Raw genomic sequence first — 16,800 nt, 5'->3', positions numbered from 1 at the left:
CGGATGACCCTATCCCACTCTAAGGGTGATAGTACCTTAGCAACAACTGTAAAGAAAACTACTTAAGGTTTACTTCTTTATGAAAGCAAGAGGGAATGAAGAAATGCACTAACCGTTGCCTTGCGCTTAATGTCGAATCCAAACTCTTCTCTTTGCTACCTGCTCCCAGCTCCTTGCTCTTTTGCTGGCCCAGCTACAATGAGATCCTACAAAATAACAAAGAAGGAAACTACAAGAAGCATGCAATCATAACTGATTCAAGGATTAACATAAATCAAATATACAATTATCACAATACATCATTGAAACAAGTGCATATAGAAGAACCTCAATAGCTTTTATTAATGGAAGAAGTAAAGTTCTGAGAGTGTTACAACCATTGAAGGCCCCAATCCAGCAACACCTCCCAGCAGAAAGAATTTCTCCTCTTCACCTCCTTCAAGCAATCACCCAATAGTTCTATAGTGAAACCAACAGCATATCATTACTTTGCACAAAATTCCAGCCTCCTGAGCTCATATGAGAGAGCTCAATATATAGATGAATTGAGAAAGGATGAGTCAGCTTGCAACTGATGTGTAGCTGCCTTGTGTCCTCTCTCTCTTCAGTTGATCTTCAGTTCTTGAGTCCACTTGGAGAACCTTGCTTCCACTTGGAGAAACAGAGCCTCTGACTCATCACAAGGCGAAATCCCTGATCCAAGTGTCATTTTTGGAAGATTCCAGAGCAATGACTCAGTGTGCCACTTGTCCCATCTCGCTCAGCGTAGGTGGCCTTTGTTCTACCTACTTTGCAATGCAGGTACACCATGGAGGAGTTGAGTTTCAGCGCAGAATCCTAGTGGAGCACCTGCTTTGATTTTCAGGATTGCTTGTTTTTGAGTGTTTTCAGGTGGAGAACTGATCTGAGAGCTGTTGGTTTGCTGACCTTGTTCCTCTAGGGGTAGGAACATCATGTTTAGGGACTTTGGATCCCTTGGATTATTGACAATTCATGCCTGATGCTGCAAGGCACAAAATTGTCTATAACAGATGCCCCCTAAAGTATGAGGTCGTTTATCGGGTGAAATGCTTTATTAGGAGGATCCGAAGTTCATTCAATCTGCTGAGAAGTGTCCTGTAATAAGATACAATACAATACATTATTTTTCATACTTTTTCATGATCTAGCTGAGGCGGGCATTCCCATGCTCAGCTTTATAAATTCATTTTGGTACATAGAACAGACGATCGTCTGATGGTAGACTGATAATTTTTTGTTGAAATTATCATCCTTTGAGAAGGATGATCATCTGTTGCAATGATGTACATATCAAATGTCTTTATATCCTGAATATATATCGCAGCCCGGATGGATGAAACTAGATCCGGGGTCTTCAATCTCTTCCGATCTTCACTCGATGTACAAGTCGATCCATGTGAGAATTTCTTGAAGTCGAACATGGAAAGACATCGCTTGATTACCGGTCAATGATGTAAACCGTTAACAAGCGCGAGAGGAATCACCAATAAGGATGATGACCCTCAAGGTACGGCAGTACAATTCACATGGTGGGAATAAAGGACTTGGCGTCGACCACCATGCAAAATCTTCTGGTCGAAGGTCATTGATGTATACCTGTCGCCGGAAGTGAGAAACTTGCCATTGAGGCATGCAAGCTTCAAAGTACTGAAGGGGTTGTTCCTAGATCAACTCCTTGGATAATGAGCTGATGTCGACAAGGAGCGATCTGTCAAAGGAGGGCCTTAATGAATCCCACATCAGTGACACGGAACGGAGCTAGTGATTGTGATGAGGTGAAAACAAACTGTGATGTATGATTCATGGTGGCGGTCATGAAATGGATGAAGGACAATGTATGGCAGTGGATGGGACACGGTTGACTCTTTGCAGAACAACATATCTTGAACATATAACGACACTGATGTGATGGATCGGTAGCATTACCCCAAACGTGGATGGTGTGGCGAGGACCATGGTGATGAGACCGGTGAATGAAACAACCCAACCCGATGTGATACAGAGGACAAAGTGTCATGTTCAAGAGCGACTTGCTACCATTAAAGCTGTGAGGTTCTCCCAATTTTTCCCCAGTCATTGCTGACCAGTACCTCTTTATTTTTGTCAAGCTTGAGGAGGATAACATATGCTTGTTCTATAACCTGCCCTTCGGGCAAGCCCATGTCACACGGAATTGGTCAAGGGTGCGGACACGGCTGACCTTCCTAGAAGTCTAAGACATTCTAATGAAAAAGAAGACAAAATGGAGTGATCTTTCTGTAAATACACCTTTTACAACATGAAAAGTACAAGTGTTTAGGCTTACCTTATTCCAAAACGCTGTTGTTGTAGTTCGTCCTTGCCAATCCGGATGACCTCTTCCTTCAAGTCAATTCCTGCAACCACAAACAATCAAACAATTACCGAGCACTTGTATTTCATATAATAAAACATACATTCAACATGCAGACCAAGGAACACTTGAAATAACTCATTAACACAAGCTATTGAGAAAAATAAACCAGTTTGTATTAATAACGAAACAAAGAAACTCTTACAACCTGGCCTTGGTGTTGTGCAAGTTCCTCCCAGGGTCCATCAAGTGTTTTCCTCTACTTTGACAAAGCTCACCCACTTCCAAGTAGAATCATGTAAAGACAATCTCTCCTCACAAAGGTTCTAATGGAAGACCTAAATCCTGCAGCATTTACCCAAAGAAAATGTATAGCTCCAACCTCCTCTCCTTCTGGCTCAATGCCTTTATTTATAGTGCTGTAAAGAGGTTATTCAGGTCCACTATCAATGGGATCATCCCCCTCTATGGGTGGGATAGCTCCCTTATTGATGGGATAAGTTCCCCCTTAATAGAGATACATGAACCAACTGGAGGCGCATCCATTTCATCAAACCGACCTCTAGAATGTTCTAGAAGTAACCACAAGTAACTTTTTCAAGATAAAACTCGCGCATTTTGCCTTTTACAGAGGGACGCACCTGTCCCTTAACATACAGAGCGTCCATGGACGCAGATTTTGTGAACATGGTCAGCGTCCCCGCAGGTAAGGCTAGAGAGAACCTGCGACCCCAGAGATAAACATAGTTTTTACAAGACTTTCTCTCTTCTTTGAGTTTGAGATGGATAACAGAGGCATGAGACTTGCCTAAGAGGGTAGCATGACTGTTGATTTGAGCCATACTAACTGTAAGTAGTCAAGGTGACATTTTTTAGTGTAACAGATTGCCCCCTAAAGTGCGAAGCCTGGAATAGAATAGGGTTTTGTAATTCTAGGAAGGGTGAAGCGCTTTATCATTTCAAGGATTGTCTTGTGGATGGCCTGGTTGGAACCTGCAATTTTCAACACAAAATACACGGATAAGATTATAGCATCACTGAGGTAGGCATTCCCATACTCAGATTCAAAACTTTAACTAATGGACTAACTATTCTGATACAGGAATGATCTTGCAGTACATCATTTTAATAGACTTTTGTAGACACAGTATGGACGCAGCCATCTGTTTATGATTAGTCTACATAGATAATGAATACAAAACTCCTCGCAGCCTGGATGGTAGAAACTAGATCCAGGGTCTTCACTTCTACTTCCCGAATTGGTACGATTCTAGCCATGTGATTAAATGATTCGATGTCGAACATGATAGAAACCACTTGATTACCAGTCAATGATGTAAACTGTTAACAAGCGTGAGAGAAACCACCAGTAATGTCAATGGTTCTCAAAGTACCAAGCACAACCCGTGAAATGTGAATAGATGTTTTGATGTCGAACACTTCACGGAATCCTCTGATCGAAAGTCAATGATGTAAACTGACGTCAAAGGAGATAAACCCGCCATTGATGCATGCAGACTTCAAGGTACTGTCGATTCCTAAGTCATCTTTCTAGATAATGTGTCGATGTCGATAGAAAGCGACCCGTTGCAGGCAAGCCCGCAACACGAAATCATTGTTCAAGTTGAAGAAATGTTGCTGTAAGGACTGACTCAGGGATGGTCAAATGGATGACAAGTATTTTGCAGATGAAAGTTTTTTCTTGCAGACCTCTTGAACACATAACGACACAACAGATGGCTTGGTGACGTATAACTCAAAGTTAACCCCTGGAACCCGGTTAAAGACTTTCAAAGTGATTTGGTCAACTGTGAGGTAAAAGATTTCCCAACCCAGGTGAATGAAAAGTGTCGTGTTCAAGAGCGGTAATAAAGTTTCTTCTGAGACAAAAGGTGACAAATAGGCTCATTCTTCTCTTTTTTCCCCCACCATTTCTGGCAAGTACCTCTTTATTTTTAACAAGCTTGAGGAGGATAACATATGCTTGATTATAAGCTCATCCTTCGGACGAGTCCAACCTAGTTTAAATTTGAACCCTAGGAAGGAGTGGTTCGTTCCTGTTTGTAATTGAACAGGTCCTCTACTGTAAAAGTTTAACGAGCCCAGTATAGGAGAAACTCGGCATTTTTCAATTTTAGAGAGTCTGAAAAAACTAAAGGAGACTCCACGTTGAAATTTTTCGTATATTTGTGTCCCTCAAGCCCGAAAAAGTATAAAATAATACCTGGGGGAACCGCTTGATCTTGCGACCAAGGAGTACTTTCATAATAGTGTCGTTAACCTGAAAAGTAAAAAGCGATCAAGGACACGTCGTTTTATTTCCTTATCGAGTTCGAAACGACAAAAACCCGGCAATCTTTTCCTGATTTTGCGGTCAGAAAAGAGCTAAAAGGGGACCGTCTTTTAATTCCGTTTTAACGAGTGAAAAAGAAACACTCGGCGATCTTTTCATGTTTTAGGAGTCAGAAAAGGGCTTAAAAGAGAACTCCAAGGTTTCACTTTTTCTTAAGTTTTAACGAGTTCGAAAAAGGGATAAAAATGTACTCATGGTTTTCATTTTTTCGTATGTTTTAATGAGTTCGAAAAAATGATAAAAATGTACTCATATGGCCGACTTTCAATTTAATTTACGAGCAGGAAAAGATGGAAAGAACTCGGCATTTTCATTTGTTTTACGAGAATGAAAGATAGCAAAATAATCTCGGTATTTTCATGAGTTTAACGAGTCTTGAAAATAACTGAAATTGACTCGAGATAGGTTTCATTTTTACAAAAGCTTGAAACAGACAAAAACTATGCTTCAAAGTAGTTTCATTTTTTCACAAGCTTGAAACAGAGAGAAAACTGTGCTTGATGCCCCCTAAGCATAACTGCTAGAGCGCATGCCCCCCAGCTTCATTTCATTCAATTGGTTGGATGAAATGAAGGTTTAAGTACGAGATCATTTGAAAGACTCGACCTAAAACTATAAGAAAATTATGCAAAAAACTGAAATAACTAACCTAAAAACTTAACATTTATGAGGTCTAGTCAAACTCTCGACTCAATTAGAGGAGGATTTGTTTCATTTTTTAACGAGCTTGACACAGGAAAAGAACTATGCTCGGATTCAGTTTCATGTTTATGCAAGCTTGAAACGAAAAACTATGCTTGTTATAAGTTCACATGCCCCCGGCATAATGATGCAAATCAAGGTACATGCCCCCCAAGCTTCATTGCATTCAATGAGGTGGATGGAATGAAGCTTTACTTTCAAAATCTTGGAAAGACTCGTGGGAGTTGTTTCATTTTTTAGACGAGCTTGACACAAGATAAGGAACTATGCTCGTAACTATTCTCTACAATCTACCTAACAAAAACTCTACTCTAAAAACCTTGATTCATTTTTTAACGAGCTTGACACAAGACAAGGAACTGTGCTCTAAAATCCTTGATTCATTTTTTAACGAGCTTGACACAAGACAAGGAACTACGCTCTAAAATCCTTGATTCATTTTTTAACGAGCTTGACACAAGATAAGGAACTATGCTCATGACTATGCTCTACAATCTACCTACTTAACCTACCCTTGTTTCATTTTTTAACGAGCTTGACACAAGACAAGGAACTATGCTCAAAAAGTTCGCATGCCCCCAGCATAATGATGCAAAATGAGGTACATGCCCCCCAGGCTTCATTGCATTCAACCGGCTGGATGAAATGAAGGTTTACTTTCAATATTTAACTTGAAAAGGGAGTTGTTTCATTTTTAAGGAGGTTGACACAAAAAAAGAACTATCCTCAAACCTGATTCATTTTTTAACGAGGTTGACTCAGTAACAGGAACTATCCTCATACCTAATTCATTTTTTAACGAGGTTGACTCAGTAACAGGAACTATCCCCAAACCTGATTCATTTTTTAATGAGGTTGACTCAGTAATAGGAACTATCCTCAAAATCCTACTTTCTACAATCTATATAGCCTAAAATCTAGCTGATTCATTTTTTAATGAGGTTGACTCAGTAAAAGAACTATCCTCACACTAGCCTGTTTCATTTTTTAACGAGGTTGATACAGGAAAAAACTATCCTCGTACTCACTGATTCATTTTTTAATGAGGTTGACTCAGTAAAAAGAACTTTCCTCGTGCTAGCCTATTTCATTTTTTAACGAGGTTGATACAGGAAAAAACTATCCTCATACTCACTGATTCATTTTTTAACGAGGTTGACTCAGTAAAAAGAACTTTCCTCGTGCTAGCCTATTTCATTTTTTAACGAGGTTGATACAGGAAAAAACTATCCTCGTACTCACTGATTCATTTTTTAACGAGGTTGACTCAGTAAAAAGAACTTTCCTCGTGCTAGCCTATTTCATTTTTTAACGAGGTTGATACAGGAAAAAACTATCCTCGTACTCACTGATTATGTCAATGGACACACCTTGATCATGGCTTCCAAGAGATCTTCATCAGAAGGAAGAATAGTTCTCTGGAAGGAACACATGTCAAGGGACTCAAAAGGGATAAGAACATCGTGTTCAAGTAATCCCATAGAGTTTTCCATGTCAATTACCGGATCTACATCAACAGTGAGAGGCTCACTTACATCGGTAACTGAAAACATGGGACCAGTTGCCACATAATTAACCCATGGCAGGGTAGATACCACTTTAGAATCAGGAACATTTAGGGCTGTCATATTATTGGTAGTTGAAAAAAGACTAGGGAACGAAAGCTGGTCTACAGTCACAATACCGCCATTGTGAGGGAAAGACATCACGCGAAAGAGTGTCGATACGACAGCTTTCATTGCATAAACATAGTCTCGCCGAAGGAGTAAATTGAAATCCAAGGGACCTCGAACTACCATAAGATCAACAAAAACAGTTTTACCTTCCAAGGTAATAGAAAACTTAGGAAGGATCCCTAAAGGTTCACTAATTGTTCTGTTAAAAGCTTTCAGATTCTGCGTAATAGGCGCAAGCTGAGGGGAACCCAAAGCTTTCCAAACAGCTGAGGATAAAATACTAACAGAAGCACCTTCATCTACCTGTGTACGATGTATGTCCCTACCACCAGCCTTGACAATGATTTGGAAAGGGATGGAGGAAGGAAGACGAGGTTCTGTCAGTCTATTCCAATCAAAGGAAAAGACCTCAGTACTTGGAGGGGGTTCTGTAGAAACAGGTGAAATGCCCCCGGCATAGAAGAATCTGATGTAACAAGAAGAACATCAGCGGTATGAAATTTACTCTCGAAAGGGAGAGTGTGATCGATCGAATGTGAAATTGAATCGACCACTTGATCAACTAATGGATCATCAACCTGAGTGACATGAGTTTCACTCTCCAATGGGAGAGTGTGATCGACTGTACTTGAATTTAGATCAATCACTCCGTCAGTTGACGGTAGGTTGGGAGAAAGTTTACGGTAACCAGTTGGAAATTCTTGCTGTGGAACAGTAAGGTTTTCCAACAATGTTGAGGCTTCATCCATGTGAGGGCAAATGTGAGTTTGATGACTCCCTTTGCATAACTTACAAGGAAACCTAACTTTACCCTTTTTCCCAGGAACCTGACTATCACTGGTTGATGGATCAATGGAAAGTTGATGAGATTTTTCTGACCATACTTCCAAGACCTTTGGAATACCAGGACAATTGACAAGGAAGTGGTCACCCTTACAAAGCCTGCAAGGGTATTTGGGTTTACGATGCATGTCGGAATTTTGCTCAACACAACTAACACTTACAGCCATGGTTGGTTGGTTGACTTCTTTCTTATCTTGCTTCTTCTTCTTCTTCTTCTTCTTCCCTTTCTTCTTCTTCTTAACCTCCTGGTTACTAGCATCAAGGCTTTTACCAGGCGAAGAGGAAGAAATGGAGGAAGAAAAATTAGGCGAAGAAGGTAAAGGGTCAACAGAAGGTTGGTGATGTTGAGATGGTGAACTCTGTTGAGGTGAAGCATTCGGTTGAGATGGAACAATTGGAGTATTTTGGGCCAACGAAGTTGAAAATAACCATATCGGTAAACCTATTGTAAATCCAGGTAATGACAAAGTAGCCATATAAGGAGGACCAACATTTCCAAAGTAAGGAAAAGGACTAGGATTCTCATTAGGAGGGGTTCCTAGGTTGATAAATTCCGGAACATTTGCCATTATATTCAACTTCAGTGAATTTTATTAACAATTTAAAACTAAAATTAACAATTCACAATTCACACTTAACAACTAAAATTCACAATTCACACCTATGGTCTCTAAAAGTAAAAACAAACAAATTAACACGCGCTATCAAATCTAGGAGTCAAACCATACACAAACAGTAGCCTTCCGGACCGAAAACACTAGTTGGTGATGAAGCCCAACATCGCCGAATTCAGTACAGAAGTGGTGGGTGGAACAGTTACCCCGGCAACCTGCTTAATGAATAGACTGGACCAAGTTCCTCCACTTTAACCGTCTCGAAGTGAAGCGAACCCCCCAGAAAATCCAAGTGAGTATAACCGACGTCTGCTCCAGGTACAGTGGGACCTTCCCTCCACCGTCACCTTGGGTAGAATCCTAGATATTATGGCCACTAAGGTTACCAATCACAACAATTACACCTGGGGGAACAGTCTAAACTCCGACAGCACGCAAGGGCAGAGTAGCAAGCTCCAATCCCCTTACCGGCTCCTTGACAACAATCCAAGGTTTACCGATAAGTGACCCCTGGCTCCTCGACAATGGTTAATCCGAGGTTTACCGTTTGTAATATGTACTGCCTGGCGTCGTTCCCAACGAGGGAGGAATGATCCCCTCACTGGTTCGGACACGAGCTCGTGCTTCTCCTTTAAGAGGAGCTTTCCCAGAATGTAACTGAAACAATTGGATTTGTTCTACTCAAGATAGACTATCTGTTTGGTTTTACTGTCTTGGAGAGTTAAGTACTCTCCTACTCCAAGACACTAGCCTAAGCTATGTTGGTGCTTCAGAGCCCTAGAAATGTAAAAATTACTAGATGAATTTTAATTAAGCGCTGTGTTATTAAGGCTGTTATTACTCAAATGGGTAAATGGAGATGAAACCAATGGTGTTATGACCCGACTCAACTGAATGCAATCGAATATGATAATGTAATCTTTTCAATTCGATGAATCCTAACTAAAGTAAGGAGAGAGTTTCCATTCACTTCCGATAATGCAAAAAATTGATCACTAAGAGAAAATATAACAAATTCTCTAATGCACTAATTTTATCAAGAAAAACTAATGCAAATCAATTCCAAACCAATTTTTTTTTATTTTATTTTTATGCAAATTCAAATCAAAGAAAACTGATCTAAATCTACAATTGATTTTTCAGAATGTAAACTATGCAATTGTAATCTATGCACAATTCACTTGAAAAGTATGCAAATGTAATCTATGCACATTTTTCATTCATATTCCGAAAAGGAGAATTCTAATTATGCAAATGTAATCTATGCAAGAGAATTCTCAGACACAAGATGATTCTAATGTGATCTAAGAACCAATCAAGTGCAAGTCGAGAAAATTGGGTGAGAGTTCCAAAGATCAAAATATAAAAACACTCAAAGGCGATTAACACTCATACGCAATTTAGCCCCCCCCCCCCCCGGCGAATGAGGGGGAATTTTTTTTGCAAAAACACAAGCAAAAAGATGCAAAATCGTGAAAGGACTGATAGAAACCTCCAAGTAATGACCAAAGGAAAATAAATCAAGAATTTCTCAAAAAAAGAGACTCAAAACACCCAATTGATGAAAGCTAAGAGCAGGAACAAGCTTAGGTGAAGATTCTGGACAAGGGACTAATGAATCTGGGCAGAAAAAACTAAGAAAAAACAAAATCTAAGAGCAATTAAAGCAAAAATGGAGTTTTCCTAAATTTTTACAGGGGACGCAGGCAACCCGTTAGCACAGGTGCGGGCCCGTTCTGTGCACCCAGCAAAAGTGCGTCCAGGGACGCACTGTGCAGCACTAAGAGGGTGCGTCCGTCTGAAAAACTCAAGAAAAACCAAAATAAAACTAATCCTAAGCTAACCCACCCAGAGACAGAATCACAGAGCCAAAACCAGAAAAATAAAAATGATTTTCTCAGAGCAAAGTTCACATAAAGGAAAAGACTTTTCTCATTAATGGAATCTATCCCCAGCGGAGTCGCCAATTTGTCACACGGAATTGGTCAAGGGTGCGGACACGGCTGACCTTCCTAGAAGTCTAAGACATTCTAATGACAAAGAAGACAAAATGGAGTGATCTTTCTCTAAATATACCTTTTACAACATGAAAAGTACAAGTGTTTAGGCTTACCTTATTCCAAAACGCTGTTGTTGTAGTTCGTCCTTGCCAATCCGGATGACCTCTTCCTTCAAGTCAATTCCTGCAACCACAAACAATCAAACAATTACCGAGCACTTGTATTTCATATAATAAAACATACATTCAACATGCAGACCAAGGAACACTTGAAATAACTCATTAACACAAGCTATTGAGAAAAATAAACCAGTTTGTATTAATAACGAAACAAAGAAACTCTTACAACCTGGCCTTGGTGTTGTGCAAGTTCCTCCCAGGGTCCATCAAGTGTTTTGCTCTACTTTGACAAAGCTCACCCACTTCCAAGTAGAATCATGTAAAGACAATCTCTCCTCACAAAGGTTCTAATGGAAGACCTAAATCCTGCAGCATTTACCCAAAGAAAATGTATAGCTCCAACCTCCTCTCCTTCTGGCTCAATGCCTTTATTTATAGTGCTGTAAAGAGGTTATTCAGGTCCACTATCAATGGGATCATCCCCCTCTATGGGTGGGATAGCTCCCTTATTGATGGGATAAGTTCCCCCTTAATAGAGATACATGAACCAACTGGAGGCGCATCCATTTCATCAAACCGACCTCTAGAATGTTCTAGAAGTAACCACAAGTAACTTTTTCAAGATAAAACTCGCGCATTTTGCCTTTTACAGAGGGACGCACCTGTCCCTTAACATACAGAGCGTCCATGGACGCAGATTTTGTGAACATGGTCAGCGTCCCCGCAGGTAAGGCTAGAGAGAACCTGCGACCCCAGAGATAAACATAGTTTTTACAAGACTTTCTCTCTTCTTTGAGTTTGAGATGGATAACAGAGGCATGCGACTTGCCTAAGAGGGTAGCATGACTGTTGATTTGAGCCATACTAACTGTAAGTAGTCAAGGTGACATTTTTTAGTGTAACAGATTGCCCCCTAAAGTGCGAAGCCTGGAATAGAATAGGGTTTTGTAATTCTAGGAAGGGTGAAGCGCTTTATCATTTCAAGGATTGTCTTGTGGATGGCCTGGTTGGAACCTGCAATTTTCAACACAAAATACATGGATAAGATTATAGCATCACTGAGGTAGGCATTCCCATACTCAGATTCAAAACTTTAACTAATGGACTAACTATTCTGATACAGGAATGATCTTGCAGTACATCATTTTAATAGACTTTTGTAGACACAGTATGGACGCAGCCATCTGTTTATGATTAGTCTACATAGATAATGAATACAAAACTCCTCGCAGCCTGGATGGTAGAAACTAGATCCAGGGTCTTCACTTCTACTTCCCGAATTGGTACGATTCTAGCCATGTGATTAAATGATTCGATGTCGAACATGATAGAAACCACTTGATTACCAGTCAATGATGTAAACTGTTAACAAGCGTGAGAGAAACCACCAGTAATGTCAATGGTTCTCAAAGTACCAAGCACAACCCGTGAAATGTGAATAGATGTTTTGATGTCGAACACTTCACGGAATCCTCTGATCGAAAGTCAATGATGTAAACTGACGTCAAAGGAGATAAACCTGCCATTGATGCATGCAGACTTCAAGGTACTGTCGATTCCTAAGTCATCTTTCTAGATAATGTGTCGATGTCGATAGAAAGCGACCCGTTGCAGGCAAGCCCGCAACACGAAATCATTGTTCAAGTTGAAGAAATGTTGCTGTAAGGACTGACTCAGGGATGGTCAAATGGATGACAAGTATTTTGCAGATGAAAGTTTTTTCTTGCAGACCTCTTGAACACATAACGACACAACAGATGGCTTGGTGACGTATAACTCAAAGTTAACCCCTGGAACCCGGTTAAAGACTTTCAAAGTGATTTGGTCAACTGTGAGGTAAAAGATTTCCCAACCCAGGTGAATGAAAAGTGTCGTGTTCAAGAGCGGTAATAAAGTTTCTTCTGAGACAAAAGGTGACAAATAGGCTCATTCTTCTCTTTTTTCCCCCACCATTTCTGGCAAGTACCTCTTTATTTTTAACAAGCTTGAGGAGGATAACATATGCTTGATTATAAGCTCATCCTTCGGACGAGTCCAACCTAGTTTAAATTTGAACCCTAGGAAGGAGTGGTTCGTTCCTGTTTGTAATTGAACAGGTCCTCTACTGTAAAAGTTTAACGAGCCCAGTATAGGAGAAACTCGGCGTTTTTCAATTTTAGAGAGTCTGAAAAAACTAAAGGAGACTCCACGTTGAAATTTTTCGTATATTTGTGTCCCTCAAGCCCGAAAAAGTATAAAATAATACCTGGGGGAACCGCTTGATCTTGCGACCAAGGAGTACTTTCATAATAGTGTCGTTAACCTGAAGAGTTGACATAATAGTGTCACTTTGATTTGCCCCATTAGGCAACCGAATTCAACTGCCACGTACTTTAAAGGAATCCAAGCTCCTTTACTAAGGTTATTAACTACTTTTGATCCTGATGGACAATTATGGACTTCTACATAATGTTGGAAAGCTATTTTATAGCAATTTCCAGTGGAGAAGTTTGTATGTAGGGTTTTTTCCTGTCTGTTACCTGAAACATGGCTGCAAAACTTTCTACTTCAATGTTATTTTGGTTCACTTCAATGCCAACATACCAAATGTAACAAGTCATCCAGACAATGCCAATTGTCCAACAAAAGAATGGTGACTTATGAAAAGGCTAGATTATTCTTAAAATTGTGGTAGGTAAAAGAGTAATGGTCCAAGCATATTGAGGAATGTTAGTTGCAGGATGATCTACTAATGGGAATAACTAATTTGAGGATTTATGGGTAAATGATAGCATGATGATTGTAATAACATCAAGTTGGACAAACCATTTTTAAGAATTATTTCTATGTAATATTTTACGAAAATAGTTAAGGGATGAAGTCCCTTACAATCCATTGAATTTTGGGTGAACAATCTCACAAAATAAGGTAAACTGTGAAACAGGAACTGTAAACTCAAAACCAAAACTCTAGCAAAAAAACCCCCAAAAAACACGAAAAAAAACCCAGAAACAAAAATTGTGTATTCTGGAAAGATGTTTTTTTAATGGGTAAATTTTCAACATTGTTTAAAAATGGCATTAAAAAGAATTTTTTTTTGTGCAAAAAAGATGAAAAAAACACAATGAAAACGAAAAGTGTTGATGCTAGAGTAACAAAAAAAAATATTGGGCTACAATTTCAACATTTTTTAGCAATGACATTAAAGATAAAATAATGGGACTCAAAAAATGTTAAAATTATAACAATTTTCATCCATGACATTAAATATGAAATATCATGAATCTAATAAACCCTAAATTTTGAATTGTTTTAAACTATAACATTAAAGAAAAGCTATCATAACTCACAAAAGATTTAAAATTTTGACATTTTTTCAACTATGGAAATAGAAAACCTTAACTTTTCAACATATTTCAACCATGACATTATGAAGAAATTATATGACTGAAAAAACATTAAATATGAACACCTAAATGAAAGAGTCATTATTCCAAAAGTAATTTTTATTTTAAAGCCTGAAAAAATAGCATTTTTTCAAATGTTAGCATAAGACAATTTATCACATTACAAAAAAAACATAAAAAACAACCATCTAAATGAGTTATCCCTTTTTAAAGAGGCATTAAATTTGAAACATTTTTTTTAACTATGGTATTAGTCAAATGATAGCAATAAATAATATCAGGGAAATATCATTGTATAATTTAAAAATTCAACATTAATTTTTAATATTATTTTTACTTTTAATCAAAATATCAATACTTTTATATTTAATGAAACATAATTTATTTCTCTAAGTTATTTTTGCATTGTGGATATTCTAAACAAATGAATTCATTAAAATTAAAACATATAATCCAACAAACATAGAAATGACTCATAACTTCATGTAAGATCATATGGAAGTTAAAATATTTATTTCAAGTTACATGAAAACATCATTTACATAAAATGTCTTAGATAATTATTCAAAATCACTCATATGTTCTTGCTCACCATCAAAATATACAACATCTTCAAATAAATTACTAGATGTGGATGAACATGGATTATATTCTTTTATTTCATTAACTTGTACCCAATATGAGTTAACTTGCATGCCCACCATTTCAGGTTTCAAAAGTATTTTAGATCTATGACAAGGTTCAGCAGAGTCCCATCTCAACAATGTTTCTTTGGGTAGCAACCTTTTCAGAATCTTTATCGTCATGAAGTGAAGGGTTTCTCTCTTTGTTAAGTGTAGGTCATAAAAAAGTATGTAAACATCCTGCAATTTTAAGAGGTTTTAGCGGCGATGATTTATATTTTTACCCTTTATTTTTCACTTTCTGCCAATTTGTTTACCAACGACCATGTTTAGCTTGTACACACCATTGAATGGGTGTGTATTTTTGGCATACCAATGTACTTCAACACGTGCAACATATTCATTTTCTTTAATGACCTTTATAACCTTGGGAACCCATAATGGATAGCCATGTGGATCTCCATCTGCTAAGCCTATGATCATGCAAACCTCTTTAACATCCTGTACGTAACCCTTGTAAAGGTCTTCCTTGTCTTCACGTTGTGGATGAGATCTTCTAGAACTAATATACATATCTCTTTCCTTTGCATGTGAAGAATTGATCATAACTTAATATTGTTGTTGTTCAACCATTTTTCTTTCCTCATGTTCATTTGACACATTTTGTGACCAAATAAATGGAGTCTTCAAAAATATATCTTCATTTGTTGATCATGAAATGATATCACTTTGATTATTGAAGAAATACTCCCACCAAATAGAATAGAAATCGTTAAAGTAATCATATGTATATCTAATAGATTTTCTTATTTCTTCCAGGCATTCAAAATAATTTATATCTCTCTTTTGCCTTAGTGCATTAAGAATTTTAGCAACTAATTGTAATAACAATATCTTTGATGAAAATATTGGATGATCTGGAATGAACATAAAAAATGCCAAACCTGATGATGACCACCATTCTGCAATAGATGAATACTTATTGCCCCATATAAGTAGTTTTCTCATCAATTTTTATTATATGAAATTGATGTTGGAAGCTAGTGTCATTAGGTTGTTCAATGCATTTCTCCTCACCATGTGATCCTAGAATAAACCTTGACATGTGAATAGTTTCTTCCAACACGTGAAAAATAGGCTCTTGAATGTATGATTTCTTAATACATTCAATTAATGATGGCAGGACCTCAACATCCTTCCTCCTCAATGTTACTAAAACATGACTGAACATCTGATCAATATGGTCATGAGTGTGCCCACCAAGAAGGAAACCAACCTTTACCTTCTGAAAAATTTCCAATTCAACAAGCATCTTTAGATATCCGAAAACAATCTAATTTTTGTTTCAATGACAAGTGTTGTTAAATTGCTGATACAAAAACTCTGGAAGATAACAAGATCAATGAGAGAGCATGTCATGAATTATGGTTATTGTCATATTTTCATCATTATGAATATTTCGACTTGTGGAGTAAACCATTGGAAGAATTTTCCCATTAAAGACGATACAACTAACCAGGTGAAATTGAATAAAATTTTCTCCTGAATTTCTTTTGGTGTGGAGAGAAAATGTGGTGCAAGTGTTTTCTTCTAGTCCATACCATCAATTATCAAACACAAATATTTATTTGGATTATTAGAAAACTTCTTTTGATTCTGGTACAAATTTTTCCTTTCACTTGTTTGTTGATCATGATTCTCTTGAAGTGCTTTGAGAATGGAATCTGCACATAACATAAAATAATCGTATTAATAAATACATTTTCATAGTTTGTAACTATACAATTTTAAAAAATAATGTTATGAATTCTTACCTATTTCCACCTAATTGACATTTATCCCTTTTTCATTTAATAGAAGCACATGTACTGCAAACCCCCATCCTTATATTCTTAGGAATATGGACATTATTGAATTGTTTCCTCCATATCTTCATAAAATATTGACATGTAATAGAATTATCATCTCCTCCAACACCTTCTACATTTTCTTTGTATAAGTTGTAGATTTCTCGTCTTGAGAAATGATCTAGAATATGTATTATGTTTCTATTTGGCATACGCTCTCCATATTTTGAAAACAAGTGTTGCATCCATGACATTGCAATATTTTCTAATGGCCCAAAATCTTG

The sequence above is a fragment of the Pinus tabuliformis genome, chromosome 3_2 (assembly GCF_031772625.1).
Source record: "Pinus tabuliformis cultivar Carrire ecotype Pingquan chromosome 3_2, CPIR1, whole genome shotgun sequence".
Taxonomy (NCBI): domain Eukaryota; kingdom Viridiplantae; phylum Streptophyta; class Pinopsida; order Pinales; family Pinaceae; genus Pinus; species Pinus tabuliformis.
The sequence above is the reverse complement of the archived record's forward strand: the minus strand, read 5'-3'. Positions refer to the sequence as shown.